General features: G+C 44.7%; 1 protein-coding gene across 3 annotated transcripts in view; it reads left to right on the top strand.

The window, feature by feature from the left end:
• HTR2C (5-hydroxytryptamine receptor 2C) overlaps window positions 1-15,630 on the top strand; it is a 263,993-nt gene that overhangs the window by 41,270 nt on the left and 207,093 nt on the right. The window contains exon 1 of one of the 3 annotated variants that reach the window (XM_010403266.4): window positions 10,166-10,995. The exons of 1 other annotated variant lie outside the window; for it this stretch is intronic. The gene's annotated coding sequence lies outside the window, so the exon portion shown is untranslated. Of the gene's footprint in view, window positions 1-10,165; window positions 10,996-15,630 lie in introns of those variants that run through there. One more of the 3 variants, XM_010403264.4, reaches the window with a different exon arrangement.

The following is a 15,630-nucleotide window of genomic DNA, read 5'->3' as shown; positions in this document are numbered from 1 at the left end:
TGTGCTGCTGGAGCCTGGGAGACCGACAAAAGCTATTGTTAGGGCCAGCCAGAGGTGCTCCTTCCAAAATCTCTTTTCTGTTGTTGCTTTTTGAACTTTGCATATTAAAAGTTTTTCTGTTCGGTCTTTCCCCAAAGGCTGAAATTAATTTTTTTTTTCCACACGATGATTTCATTGACGGCACGAAACCAATTTAAGATAAAAGAAGCAGAGGACTGCTTTTCCAGAGAATATTTTATTTCTTGGGATTTATGCTTTTGTGGCATCAAACAAGCTGAGTTTTGAAACTCAGAAGACAATAATTAACTGGGGCACTATTTGATAGAATCTTGAAGGAAAAGAAAAAAGCGCTTATTTGAAATCTGGACGTTTTAGTAATTTAAGATAATTGAGAATCTGTAACGAAAACACCCTTTATCACAGCAGCTCCAAGTGGGTATTTAAAAAGAAACTGTGAGTGGAGGAAGAGTATATTAACATGAATGCAGCAAGAAGCAAGAAAATGAGGTGCACAGTGAGGGTACCCTAACACAAATTTGTTTCAAGCTTTATTTTGTCCAGTGCAAACTGAGTCCTGACTGCCCTATCATACAAAGTAGACTGACCAGCTACATCTCTTGCTTGGTGCAGGGGTTCTTTGCAGCCACAGCCCTGGTCTGTAGCTTCTTTTTGGCACTGCCTCTGGAGAGGAAAGCTTTATCGTCTGGGAGCCACAGTTCCCTTTCTACCTCACTGCTTTATTCAGTATCCCACTTGAATTAACCAGTCTAGGAAAAATAAGACTTCTTTCATGTAACTTAGTAAAGAATGAGTTTCTTAAGCAGAGTGAACAGAGGGTGTATTCATGAATGTGATGTGGAAGAGCTAAAATTCTTCAAATGAATCTTACTAGTCTGGTCTCTGTGCTAAACCCAGCTCCGTTTGAAACTTTACTGGGTTCATGTTTTCTGCTCTGCTGCTGCTGTACACGAAGCAATGAATCCATTGCTCTGGCTCGCACAGCTTCAGACTGGTGCTTCATTTCCTTGAGGACTGGTGCTGTTGTTTCATGCAAATTCCTTCATGTCCTGCCTGACTCTGTAACCTTGCAGCACAGTTTTCCTTTGTTTACTGCTTACTGGCACCCGCAATGCAATTATCTGTTTCTGTACCCGAGTGCCTCGAAGCCCCATGCTTCCCTGCCTCCCAAGGCTGACTGCTTTTAAAAAGAGATTGCTGTACCCATCAACAGGTGTTAGCAGCATCTGCTATCAACATGGCATCACCCCATCAGCCCAGCAGCCTCCTGCCAAAGAGCTGGCGCTGGTTTCGTTACCGCACTCCCCATCTGCATGCAGAGTCGCTCACCATCTCTTGCCCTGATGGAACTGGCACGTGTCTGTGTGTGGGCCACCCAGGCGTATGGGCTCGGGCTGCTCCAAGTGTGTGCAGCAGGGATGGTGCATTTGTAAAACAGGAGCAGGATTCCCACGCAGGAAAGGGAGTGCAGCTTTCAGGCATGCACTCACCTTTCCAATCCCCGTGGGTGGAGTATGCTCTGATCTGTGTTTCTCTGACTCTTTTTGCTGTTATTCAGTGCTGTGACTAAGGTCTATATCAGCTTTTTTTCTTATCTCTGCAGAAGGCCTAATCTTCAAAATGGTTTTGCTGTTTTGTTAGTTTTCTTTGAAAATGAAAGTATTAGGAGACCGGTTGCTAGTTTATATACAGAGGAGCCTGCTTCCTGCGGGTAACACACTATACTGAGGATGTGTGAGGGCTTTTGTTGTGTTTCTGCCATGTCTTTATTGCTGTGCTCTCTCCCTGTGGCTGTGTAATTGTAAAAGGCAATCTGCTTTAGGTCCTCTTTTTCACAAATCCAAGTAACTTGTGCCCATCATTCTGCCTTTGTCTGCGGGTTTCTTAACAAGTTATGTGTTCCTAGAACCTCAGAACGGCCTCTAACCAGAAGTGCTTGAACTCAGAACTGGTCAGGTTGGCAGTGTGAGTTTGGAGGGACTCAGGGTGTTCTCTGAATGCCCTTGGTCTGTCTCTTGTAAAGGGCCATTCCAATCCCATCTGAAGTGCCACAGCTGTGAGTCTGTTTGTCATTCAGTGCAGAAAAAGTGTTATGTCCCTTATGATGAGAAAGCCCATGAACTTCAACTACAAATCATTTGAACGGCGAAATCCTAAGCCCATGGAAAGGATGTGCAAATCTTAAACTTCACGTGATTCCCTCAAATCTTCACAGCCTTTTCCGACCTCAGGGAGAAACCAAAACAGAATATGCCCCAGACAGCACAGTCTGGCCCATAGGACCAGCCATTTGAATGGCAGTGAAGTTTCTCATTAAACTTGTGACCCAAACATTGGAAAATATGCCCTGCATGATTTATCTTTTGGTTACTCGCATTGTTCAGAAGGGAAGTTGTCCCATTAGATGGCACAGTAATTCCTCCTGGCTTTCTGTAAGTAAGTTCATATCTTACCTCAATGATTGCCCCTTCTCCAAAACCTTTCTGTCTTGTCTATTGTCAAAGGTATTGTTTGTTGATTGCCAATTTCTTTTAGTAAATTTAGTGGAGAGCCAATCACAAAAAATTAGGTGGGCTGTAGTAGTAGCACTATGTTTGATTGTCGTCCTTTGGAATTAATATTCCAGAAATCCTGTTTTAGTGGTTGTAGTGCTTAGTGACTGGGCAGAAGCTTTTAATGAGATAACATTGCTCCAGTTGGGACCAGTAGGGCTTGGAAAGGATGAGTTGTTAGGCAGTATTTGCAAGGGGTGGCCTGAACACTTTTATTGTCCAGGCAATTTTGGATCAGTCAGTCAGATTTCTGCATTGACCTATAAAATTTTACTGGTATTAAATACCCATCTGAGTTCTGGTAGCATGATAAATCTGGAGCACTCTAATGGACTTTTAAAATATATGTGATGCATAACAAGTGTTGCCTTCCCCCTCAGTTATTTGTAAAATCTTTTGCATTCTTAGTAAATGTACCCTTGAGAGATTAGCTGAAGCCCATATTTTTCCTGTGGGAGATGGTGGAAGGAATTGAATGGAAGCATTAGTCTGAGTTGCAAAAAATAACCAGTTGATCAAACTGAACAAAAGTGGCCATATTTAATCCTGACTAATTCCCCAGTGCTAGTACAACCATTCCGTGTGCTAGGTGGAGCTAGTATGACATTTTTAAGGCAGCAATAGAGAAAAACAGTCCTGCTATAAAAGGACAATGTGTTTATATATTTCAGATCACTCACTACTAAAATTAATGATAGGTTTCACCCTTCTGCCAAAGCTTCTTTGTAATTTTCTTTTCAGTCCCAGTTCAGATAAACCTTTTTAGAGCTCCTGGGTTAATGTGTTCAGGCTGAGCAATCACAGTGCACCAGTGAGTGTCCTGCAAAGGGGCTGGGACACAGAATGCTGCTCTGGCCAGCTGGAAGGTGCTGAACCAACACCTCAGCCCACGGCTGGAACAGCAGCTGTGGCATCCCAGCAGCCCAGGACAGGGAGTGTGTGTGCTTGGACAGCAGAGAGCTCAGGACACCACGTGCTGTATCAGTGCACTGACCACTGGGCTCCTCTCCAGTGGTTTCCCAACCCTCACTCTGTTACCCACTGGCTAAGAGAGAGTGTGAAACGGGAGCAGAAGGGAGGACAGGGGCCCCACAGCGTATCATGGGTGCAGAAAGGGACAGTGTCATCTCCCTGTTCTCCAGAAAGGCCCTTGGGGCCACAGGAGCTCTTGGAATTCCTGGGGAAACTGCAGAGCTGTCCCCAGCTGTCCGAGTTAGGACAAGGCTGAGGTGAGGCTTGCTGAGCCATTTCAGAACAAGGTTTTTGACAGCTGCTGTATAAGAAAGCTCCTCTTCAGCCCAGCATGAGCAAGTCTCCCTTCTCTGCTGTGGTTTGTCAGTTGTGATATCTCACTCCTCTTTCACTTTCTCAGCTGGGGTTTTCGAACCTTGCAGGTTTGAATAACTGACTGTTTTGTGCTTTGACTCCATCAGGTGATGCCTGAAGCATGGAGAAGCTCATGCTGCAGCTGAGAAACAGAGAGACACCCCCAATTCAAATTCCCAATGCAGTTTTGTGTGAAAAGAAGGCTCAGTGCTTCCACAGTCCCCTAACAGCTTTTTGGTGCTAACATTGGTTCTCTTTCCACAAGTGCTAATATGTGAGGCCCTGCACATGGAAATTTTTGTAACTGGTATTTAGGACAGTGGAGTCCCAGGGAAGGGATGCTGCATCTGGGAGCAGCAGGGTAGGCAACAGCAAGGCAAAGGAAAGGTGGGGATTGTCCTGTGGGTGCATACCAGAGAGGCGGTCTCCAGAAGTGCAACAGGAAGGTGGAGGTGTGAATCTACTGGTTCTGTTGTTGCTTCCTGTGGACCTTTGAACAGAAACAATATTTATCAAACTCTGGCAAATGTGTGTGGTAGAATCCTTTCAGAATTCTTCCAAAACTGTATGAAAGTAAAACAGATATAAATAGAAAATTGAACTTGGCTGTGAAGTTTCATGAAATCTTTGATGAAAGGAAGCATTTCATTACAAAGAAAATCCCCAGAAAGAAGATGAGGTGGGGAGGGTGCCAGAAGGTGTCCCATGACTTTGGTGTGGCTCCCTGTGCCACTGGGTGCTGGGGTGCTCCCGTGGCTTTCTGGGTCCCGAGCCAGTGCAGCTCTGGTCCGATGTTGAAGACACATTTGACATTTGTTGAGCTCCTCATTTGACATTAAATAGCTACAGTGCATCTTCAAGACCTCTTCTCACAATATTTCCCTGATATTTGTGTGTCCCAGTTGAACACAGAGCTTGCTCATCATGGTTGCCTGGAGAGATCTTTCTGTTTTTGGAGTCTTTGTTGTTGCAGACAGATGCTGATGGGAACTAAGCTGCGCTGGCATTTTTCAGAGCACCTCCCAAATATGCATGGAATCTTGGGGCCATTTTAAAGAATGGGTTATGAACTTAAATGTTTAGCCCAAAATAACTCATCAGCCAGCACCAGAGGCGAGGGAGAACCCATGTTTCCCAGCTTCCCAGTAGCAAAAAGCATTAGTTCCCTGTTTGCTCAGCAGAGAGACAAGGACCCTGGCACAGGAAAGTCAAGAGCTCTAAAAGTAGCATGTTCTTCCTACAACTTATCAGCTGTTCACAGCACATATGGCCAGAAAGGAAGCTTAAATAATTCAGTCTCACTCCTTTTTATCCCAGCTCAATTTAACCTAGCTGTCCTACAGTAAAGCTATTACCAGTGCTCACCTTCCTAAAATACTTCTAGCTTCACTTTGCCTGCACGAAGAAACTGGATCTACTTGTAGTTTGGGCGCTGATTCCATGTTTAATCATTCTTGCTGCATCTGAGCCTTAGGAGAGTTTGTCTTTCAATACCCAGGTGGTCACTTTGCTACAGGCTTTTTCTCTTTGCTACAGTCTCTCTTTGGCACCTTTTGGAGTTTTTTATTCATAGTTACTACCTTTCTTTCATTACTGAACCAGAAAGAAGCACCAGCAGTCAGAACCACAGTGCCCGACTTCTGAAGGATGATTTGTCTTCTTTGAGAACTCCATTTTGAGTAGATTGTTTTGTACTTGTAGATACCATAGTTGATTTTGGCTGTAGAGTTTGGCCCAGATGTCTCTGACTACAAAGGACATTAGTAGATATAAGATTATTATTAATTATTATGAATTATTCCTGTGGTCCTATTTTAATGTTTAATTTCTCAAATACATTTTATAATTTCAGAGAAATCAAGGCTGACTTCACAAAAGTAGTTCAAGTAGGAAGCCTTGATAAAGGTGAAACCAGCTAGCTTGTAAAAGGCCGCAGGGGGGACCTTATAATCCCCAGGCTGTCCAAACATGCTCTTTTGACTCTTTGCCAACACATTCATTGAATTCTGCAAACCTTGCTCACAGTGCAAATACTTCCATTTTTAAATCCCAGATACAAGGAGGGCTGTGGGATTCTAATGGCTAAATACAATAGAGTATTTTCAAGCACAACATAAATACTGATTTCAAACAAAACCAAACCTCGCAAAAAACCACAATACAATGCTGATATCTTGAAGATTCATAGTCAGTAATATCTGCCTCTAAATAGGCCAAGTCAAAAGAGTGGGTTTTTGTCTTGCAGATAGGGTGTTTGAAAGGGCATTTATGCCTCTGATGTCCGTAGCTTTTCCCTGCATCTCCTTAGGTAAACACTGCAGACTGGTTCTACGATGTTTCCCAGTGAGGTGCTGCAGTGTGGCTTCCTTGGATGCTAATGGTTTTTTTGAACTTCTGAAGTTTTTCCAATATAAATAAACCTCAGGACTGACAGCTCACCAGGTTAATGTGTGTGTGAGTGTTCAAAACTGTAAATGCTTTAGTTGCTCCTTTTGTTAAATTTGCTGGGAGGTAGTTTCTGAGCAAGCTGCATATTAAAGCTCGGTGCTGTTGCTTCCCAAACTCCATGCTCAGGTATTTGCTATTGCACCTCTCTTCTGGCTGGAACCCCTTCACTATCAACCCAGTGGTTCTGAATGCAGGCATCCCTGGGGTTATGGTAAGCACTCAGTAGCTGGTTATTGGTAGGGGCTGATAAGAAAAACTGGAGTGATTAGTGATGCAAAATGTTGGGAGCTGCTCTGGTGGGTAGCCAGGACAACAAGTTCAGGGAACGCTGGCATGGAAGGTTTGGCATATCCAAGAGACTCTGTAATTTATTTGTAGCCAAGAGCTTGTAGGGAGTACAGAATTGGGCATTACTCTTTACAGATTTTGGGTGTGTGTGTGAAATGTTCTTCTAAGAGAAGCTCTCACCATCTGCCAAATTTTTTTTCTTGGTCAAAATTTTCAGTTCATGGTCTGTAGAGGAGCTGTTCACTGGGCTGAGTATGGCTCTTACTACATGCATCAAAAGTGGATGCAAGGCTCAGGAGGGACAATCTCCCTACCTGTTGCTTACCCAGGGAGTCCTGGCTTCTTCCAGTGCTGCTCTTGCCATCATTATCTGCAGAAGTTCAGGTTCTTGCCTGTGCCGTGTATGGGTTGCCCAATGCAGCTGCTTCAGTGCATGAAGTGCACAAGTAAAACTCCAGGCACCCCCATCACTCTCCAGACGGCTGAAATGATCATGCTGACATTGCTTTTCACACTGTACAGAGGCCCTTTCCTCCCACTTGTAAGGATTTTCTAATGTGTGACCTGAAGGGTGCACTGACAATAGATGTACGAATGGTTTACTTGATGTATGAATTGTTTACTTACCTGTGACAAACGAATGGTGATTTTTGCAACTTGGTAACAGCAGAGGACAAACCATTTCTTGGAAGATAGATTAGTCTTCATGCACTATATGAGTATAGTAGAAGAATAATTATAAAGAGAAGTTAGATGTTGAATTTCAGGAGTAGAGCATGGGAATTTTGTAACATGAAGAAGGTTGAGGTCAGTATTCCAGGATTTCTGAGCAGAGAGAGCCACAATATTTACAGGACCCATGTAAGTGGGTACAGCTTCATCATGCCAGGCCTCCATCTCTCTTGTTCCTGCTTGGTTTTATTGTTTTTTTCCAAAGTAGCCATTTAAAATAGTGCTGTTATTTTTATAAATCCCAGTAGGGTCAGCATGCTGGATGCTCTTGAACGTGCCTGCTGTCTGTTGGGTAGTTGCTTGTTTAGTGTGCACAGACACATCCACCACCTGAGAGCTCTGAGTTTCAAGAGGTTTTAGTGTTGTTATTCGTCAGGTATCACATAGCAATACACTTGAAAATATGTTTCTGAAAGTTGGGAATAATTATGGTCAGGTTTCTGACTTCCAAGGTTCTTTTTCTTTCTTTTTTATTTTTTTTTAACCCCCATTGTAATGGTGGCTGTGTTTCTTACAGTTTACATTTATTTATTATGGATTTAAAGCCTTTGATAAAGGTTGTTTTGCAGTGCTTTTCTTTTTGTGAAGGCCTGTGTTATCTAATTAGAATACATATATTTGGTGGAATATGCAGGTTAGTAGAACTGTGATGTGAATTTTGGGTCTTGCAGTTGTTTGCAGACATCTTTAATGATTCAGCTTTCTGTAGTATGACACTTCAAAATATGATGGCTTCCTTACGCTCAAATATTTTTTAGAATGAAGTCTCATATTACACTAAATAAAAAAAAAAATCTACCCTTGCAAACGTGCATAATTTTTAGTGACAGATCTGGTATCTGACTGAAAGAGATGACCCTGCTGACCTGAGTTTCTCACTCCAAAACACTCTGTTGTACATGATGGAATAACTCAAATAAGCCTTTGATCTTATGCATTTAATAAGCAGTCATTTCCCCTGAATTTAGAGTTGGTTGGTCCATCAGGTCTTGCAGTTTAAAAAAGTAATAGTGCCTGTACATAGAATATTTCTACTGAGTGAGTTGCAGAGGATTGCCTTTTTTCAGGATAGATGCTTGTAGTGATGTGCTGGTAGTCACTGTGCTGTGTTTGCATACTAATCAATGAGCTCAGGAAGCATTGAACTTGAGAAATCCTCAGCTATCTTCTGTAGAACAAATTTGATCTTTGATACTCAAGGGAAAAACTTCAGGAGTATAAAGCTTTAAGTGTCTCTGCCTAGCATTTTGATTACTACTTATGCTTGTTTTGTAGGTCTGGTGTTAAAAAGGCTTTCTTTAAGATGTGCAGTGCTTAATAAAGACCATTTTGAGCTAATTCACCGTGGTATTTTTTGCACGAAGCTGCATGGCCCGGAAGCAGTGAAACATGCATTGCGCTCGTTTCATGAGGTGATCGTGTTTTAATGGCCCCTCTGTACCAGCACTACAGGGAAAGCAGGTGTTTGTCTTGCTGTGGTGCATGCTTGCCTCAGTGGTAACTCTGCTGGTTTTGTGTTAATGGTATACAGTCTGTACCTTCCCTTTCAGACTATTTTTCAGGAAAGCCTGAAGTTACAGGATGCTTAACTTACTTTTCACCGTAGTAATTTGTTTTGGCATTGTATGCTCAGGCTAAAATATCCACACTACTAATAGCTTGCCTCGCAGTGATGGGGGCAGGTATTGATCAGGTTAATTTTGGTGTCTCCATGGCCTTGGAGAATCAAAGGTGCTAACGGGTTGCTGTGTGACGCAAAGTGGCTTAACAAGGTTCAGGGCTTCACACCGTTTGGTCCTGCTCAGAAAAGCATGTTATCTATGGCAACAACTGCTACTGAGAAAAAAGTGAAGATTTATAATGGTGTAAATCACCTGTTTTGCTGACTTCTGAGGTTCAGATGCCAGCTGTTAGGGGGGCAAGGGAGGGAAAACCTTGATGTGGGCTGGACTTACGGGCACTGTTATTGTTGTATCTGTGCTGTGTCATGATGAAGGACAAACCAGAGTATCCCAAGGCACTCAGAAGAGGATATGAGGAGAACCAAAGAGAGAACATGTGGCATTGAGCTGGTGCACAGCTTGCTGGCCCAAGCCCTGGGGCAGGAGGGAGGTGGCTATTGCACCAGAAGCTACAGCCAGTCTAAGACCTGCTGGACTCATCACAGCTTTAGCACGTGTGGCATATTGGATTTCAGTGCCTCAGCTTGTGGCTGTGCACGAGGGATATCCTTGCTGTGTAACACCAAGGTGCAAAACTGCACCTGCTGCTGCTGTGGTCCTGGCCAGTATCTCCAGCAGGAACAGTGCCACTAATCTGACTCTCCTGCCAAGACCAGGAGAGGGGCACCATGCTCCTAGGCTATACCAAGCCCTCCTTGCCTGCTGGAGACAATGGCTGGTACCACGTGGGATTGAGTGGGGCAGTGGCCAGTCTGACCCATGTGTGGTTGGGATGCTGGTGGAGGTGACGCTGACAGGGGCTAGCACTTGGGCTGGGTGACAGGGGCTTGGTTTGGCTCCCTGGACAGTGGTGAAGGTGTGTCAGGCCTCACTCCCAGCCCCTGATGTAGGGACTCCTGCTAGCTGCCCCTTCAATTCCTGACTCCTGGGGTGCTCTCCTTCCCCACACCCAGACAGGGCTCCTGCCTGGGCTTCTTGGCTGCCTGCAGATGGGTGAGACGCTGGGTCTGAAGCTGTGGGCGTTCGCATTCTCAACAGGCACATGTGAGCAATGTGCCTTTAAGACTAGCAGGAGAGCAATAGTATCTCCCTCCCTCCTGTTAATTGTAGCATGTTTTCAGCCATGCTTTCCAGTCACATTCGCAGGCTGTGAGAGGGAGCAGTGCTGACGCTAGCCAGCCGAGTGCCACGCGGACGCTCCGTGCCTGCCCGCCGAGTGGGTGCCTGCAGGTGATGGGGCAGCGCCTGCGACCGCAGAGCTCTGTGCCAGGAGCAGGAGCCCTGCATGCCTGAGTTTGGGTGACACTGCTGGGCTTGCCACATCACTTGTGCTCCTCTCGTGTCCCTCACCTCCTCGCCTGCCCGGCCGTGGCCTCCAGCTGCAGGGTCAGACCTCTGGCCACCCTCCCATGTGAGCTACGAGCAGTGCTTTGCTGGAGCCTGGGGATCTGCAGTGGGTGATGCAGTGGGAACCGTGTGGTGCCTGGCTGGGGATGCTGTGGGCTGCTGTGGGAATGCCTGGCTCCCTGAGCACAAAGTGACTGCAACTAACACGAGGTTGGGACTACTTCTCGGAAGATGCCCTGCGAGTCTCCGGTCATTCCTCTCCGGCCTCACCGCAGAATATTTGGAGTTGCTAGCTTTCTTCTGCCGAGGGGGGAAAAAGGCAGAGGCCTCCAGAGGGTTAAGAGCATCTGCTTTTATGCCAAGTGTTTGAGCAGGAAATAATCTGCAGAGATACATGTGCAGCAATTCAACTGCTGCTGCTCTCTCAGGCTGCCGCTGCTGCAGTTCGGTGTGTGAGAGGAGCCGCGCTGCTCACAGAAGATGCTCTCTTGGCGTGTCCGAAGCTCCAGGCATGGCAGCAGAGCCCCGGCTGTCTGAGCTGGGGTAAACGTCTCCATCCAAGAGGAATTATGTTGACTTGCTGGCTCTGTCGGCTCACAGAGGTAGGTGCTGCTGCCTGTGCAATATGCCATGATCTTTGCCGGGGGGATACAGTCCTCTCCTCAGTCTGGGCTATAAAATTTTTTTTAATTTTCCATGGGAACAGGGCTTAATTTGCAGTCTGTAATGCCAGACAGAAAATATGTGTGTGATTTCTGTGTGTGCAGCAGGGAGGAGAGGGCAAAGGATACCTGAGTGATACCTTTTCTGATTGGCAATAAAGTTGTTGCACTTAATTGAAACAAACTACCCTCTGTCTCAGTGAAATGCACCTGGGAGCTTTTACTTCTTCCTGCTGTATGACCTTTCAATGAGGTTGGCTGCAGTATGCTGGGTTATGCTTCGGTTCAGAAACTGGGACACACTGCACTCTACAGGTCCCTTCATTCTGCTCCTGTGGATGTGGGGAGGACAGGGGGCACCCACACAGACAGGGAAAATGCTGCTGACAGGGAGCTGGTATGCTTTTGAGGAGTGAAATTACACTAAGAGGAAGAAAAAGGGTGCTCTTCCCTAAGGAAGAAGGAATGTTGAGGTCCTTAAGGGTTGATCTTGGTGTTCGTAAGTAGAGAAGGAAATCTGTTTTAGGAGCAGTCTGTGTAGTTCACAGACTGGGGGTTCAGAAGTCTGGGGTTCACGTTTTGCTTTCACAGCTCCGTGGAGAGGAGTTTTGTTCAACTCTAACTACTTTACCACCCAGAATCTTTGCTTGAGGATTTTTTGCACCAATACCTGGGAGAAAAAAAATGTGTCAGTGCCATCAAATTTACTTAGGCTTGTTTAAAAAGTCGCCTTCTTGAGAAATCCCTAACAAAATCAGCAGCAGCTAATACTGTTACCTTCTCACCATCAGGGCATGCTTTTTTGGTTTGTCTTGAGACCTCCAGTGGGAGCTTTATTCTGTAAAGATTAATCTGAAGGGAAAGTTTCCAGTTTCCCTGGAAAAGCAGAGTGTTGGTCATTGGACACCTATTTGATTTTGTTGGCCTGGTTGACCCACATCTGTAGGTTTGCCTGTTGGCTGCTGAGCGCAGACCCTGCCAAGGAAACCTGGTTGTGCACAACAGGAAGGTGCTGCCTGAATCACTCACCTGCATCACATGGAGAGTGGTTCGTGTTTGTTTCTGGCATTGCAGAGCTATTGAGACAGCACAGCCAACAGTGCCATTGCTGTGTAACAGTTTCAGAAGTGTTTCTGTGGCATCCTGACAGAACAAATGTGTCATTCATAACTGCATCCTTCAAGAAAAAGAGCAGCACTGTCATCTGCGCTGTAAATCTCTTTAGTCACTTTCGTTTTCTTTGCTCAGGTAGCAACACCTTCTTAATTGGAACGTGTTGCTACCTGAGCATTTTTGTCAGAGCATTTGTAATTGCCTCCTAAGGTTCCCCAGGGCTGTTGTGCTGTGTTTGACTCAGCATTGACATCTCTCATAGGGAAATCTGGAGTAGAATCCACCCCCACCCTTTTTTTTTTTTTTTCCCCTGTAATTTAGGCCCAAATGCAGGCAAGAACATGTTTCCTTTTTTGCAAGAACAGAACTCTTGTCCATCCTGCTCTGGGATCCTGTAGAGAAGACCTCTTCTGCTGTGCAAGACCTCTGTGTTGGAGGTGGAGAAGCAGAAGTGGGTCTGGTGGGTTTGTTGTTGTGTATGAATCAAGAAGCCACAATCCCTGCTAGGGATGGAGGCTGTGATGACACCTGGGAAGTATCTACTCCTCTCTGTCCTGAGAAAGAGGATCCCTTCTTACCCACATACTAGATCCCCAGTGCTCCATAGCAACAGGTATTTCTCCTACAAAGAAGAGAAAAATCTCCTGGCTTCACTTGGAGTGGTGAAAACACAAATGTAGGAACATTCAGTGGAGTCTCACCAGTGTAGAATTGGTGTAAGGTCATCTGAATGACTTCTTTCTATAACAGCACTTATAGAAGGTGGTGAGCATTAAGTAGCACCATTGCCTGTGCAGGAAGCACTAGAAAAGAATATATATTAGTCATCCCATTTACTGCTGTTTGCACACAGACAGAATGGTGATTTGAACTGGCTGAATCAGAGCAAAATGGTTCTCAAACATGATTTCTAAATTCAGAATTAGTTTGGGCGCTTGCTGGCCAGCAACTATTTTGGTCATCTTTGTGCCTCTATTCTAGCAAGTGTCTTTTTCAAAAGTTACTTTTACAAAAAACAGCAAAAAAGTTAGGGTGTATTTCCAGGTGATGTGTTTTGAAGAAGTGAATGGGAATATGTTCCTTACAGCCCTACTTGTATCCGCTCAGGAAATCAAACACGTACACTTGAACCACTGATTATTTCTGAGCAGCCTTTCTGGTCAGCAATGAAGTTCTGCTTTAAACTCTAACTATGTGGAAGTTGAGAGCTATTTGTTAGAGTTAATTTTTAAAGTTGTAATCAATAAAATGGGGAGTGGCCAGCACTTTGTGTCACACACACTGTACTGATCACCTTCCTCTACCTGGCAGTCACATTCTGCCCACCCTGGAGTGTGAGGACAGGGACTTCCTGCTGTGCCCCCTGGCAACAAGGGGCTAAACTTGATGTTCTTATGGGTCCAGTGGTGACCTGGAAGCAGAGATGCTGAGACCTCTGCAGGTCTGCCCTTTTGGAGACAATGCCTGGCCTTATCCATTAGGTCCTCTGCCTGCTGAGCCATGCTGGAATAGGGCCAGTCATATGCTGCTTGTCAGTGACAGGTGGTGTAGGAGATGGGTAACAGGGCAAAGAAATAGCTCTTTGCTAGGGGGTGATTCCCCTGGTTTCTCTAAGGATTTAAACAAAAGCCTGTCTTTAGGTGCCTGCACTCTTTCAGCAACCATCGCATTTTTATGGTTTGTATGCTGCTTGTAAACCAGCTACAGGTGACTAAAGCCTGTGGTCCAGAAACTGTTGAGTTGGAGATAAAACTGTTCCTTTCTGATAGTGCCTGGAGTGTCTTTAAGAGACTGTGCTACTGCATTTGGAATCTATCTGGCTTTGTACCACTTATAAAATGCATTCACGGTAGGTGGTGGCATCAGTCTCCTCTTAGTGAATGCAGATATTTATATTATGCAAAAGGTTTTCTCACTTTGCTGCATTCAGATGATGACTGGAGATATCATTCTTGTTAGATAAAAAAACTGGGTCTGACTTTAGAGGTGAATTCAAAGAGCAATTTCTATTTAATATATATAGCAACAAATAGGAACAAAGCTGCTTAAAGTGTGCTTTAATGATGAATCATTATATTGCTCTCACCAGTCTGAAAGGCAATAAAAGTAAAAATGGAGTGCTAGGATTTAGCTGCTTAGAAAATGTACAGAAAGGGACCTGTATTGTTGAGAGGGCTTTACACCACATCAAAGAAATGTTTTGAGGTGCAAAATTATTAAGCAACTTCCCACCCCAAAGATGAGGCAGTTGCTCTCTATTGTTTAGTGTTCCAGAAGGTCCTTTTCTTTGGTTGTTAGTCACTTTCAATAATTTACTATTTGTTTTTTTTAAACCCTGACTGATTTCCCCCATCTCTGGATCAGGACAGATGCTGTCATAATGCTTCTTTGATACCATAATTTTTATTACCAATCCTAATTAAATGCTGTAACTTCTGAAAATCAGATTAATTTGAACCATCAGCCCAGTGTAAATGCTGCTATCATCAGAGATCATAAAATGTTCAAGGCACCATAATTCTACTACATAGCTGCAGTGGCAAGTGTCCAAGGATCTGGCTACCTTTTTTCAGCTGACATGGACTGAAATGTGTGCGCTTCTGAGCAGTGCAGCATGAATAGAAATTATATGTTCCTCAGCTGTTGAATTGCACATTCTAGCCATAAGTCAACAAACATGAGAGAAATGACATCACCCCCCCATCACTATAATACTCCTTCCACGATATAAATATTGTATGAATTCTGTGGTTTCTGCATAATCGATAAAGGGGAAAGTAGAGGTGGGAGGTTGTTGTACAGCAAAGGTGCAGTTTATTGGTGAGCCAGGATGTGATATGGGTTAGCCCCTCTGCCAGCCAAGATTTTCCCATCCTCGGGCCATGGTCCATGAATTCAAGTTGCACAGTAACTACTTCAGCTTATTTGCTCTGCAGCTAGGACACACACTGATCATCACTTTGGTCTTCTGGACAGCAGGACATGTTCTGGTAACTTGGTTCCTTTATAACCAATTTCTGTATTTTGGATTTTTTTTCCCCTTCATAGATACTAGGTAACAAGTAATACATTTTGATTCCAGCTCAAGCAGTGGTAAAATTGGTCTCCCTGCTCTGTCCCAGCTTTATTTCTTAGGTGTGACAGCATGGAAGATCTCACTGGTCATTACATATATAATTACCTGGCACTGACAGACAGAAGGGCATTAATCTGATGGTGCAAGGATTTATGTTGGAGCTTCATGTTTAGATTTTCTTCGCAGCAGAGAAAAAAGCAGTCGGAGGGAACCATTACCCTTGTACAGCAAGATGAGATGAATTGCAGGCTGGAAATGCCCACTCCTCTCCAATCCCATGGGTGGAGCCTGCGTGACTGGTCCGGGGGTGGGTGTGGGGGTGGCAGCAGCAGTGGATGAGATGAACCCCACCCCGCAACAGCAGCTGGGCTCAGTCCACATTCAGC

Source organism: Corvus cornix, chromosome 4A, assembly GCF_000738735.6.
Source record: "Corvus cornix cornix isolate S_Up_H32 chromosome 4A, ASM73873v5, whole genome shotgun sequence".
In the NCBI taxonomy this organism is placed as follows: domain Eukaryota; kingdom Metazoa; phylum Chordata; class Aves; order Passeriformes; family Corvidae; genus Corvus; species Corvus cornix.
This window is presented reverse-complemented; position numbering and strand designations above follow the sequence as displayed.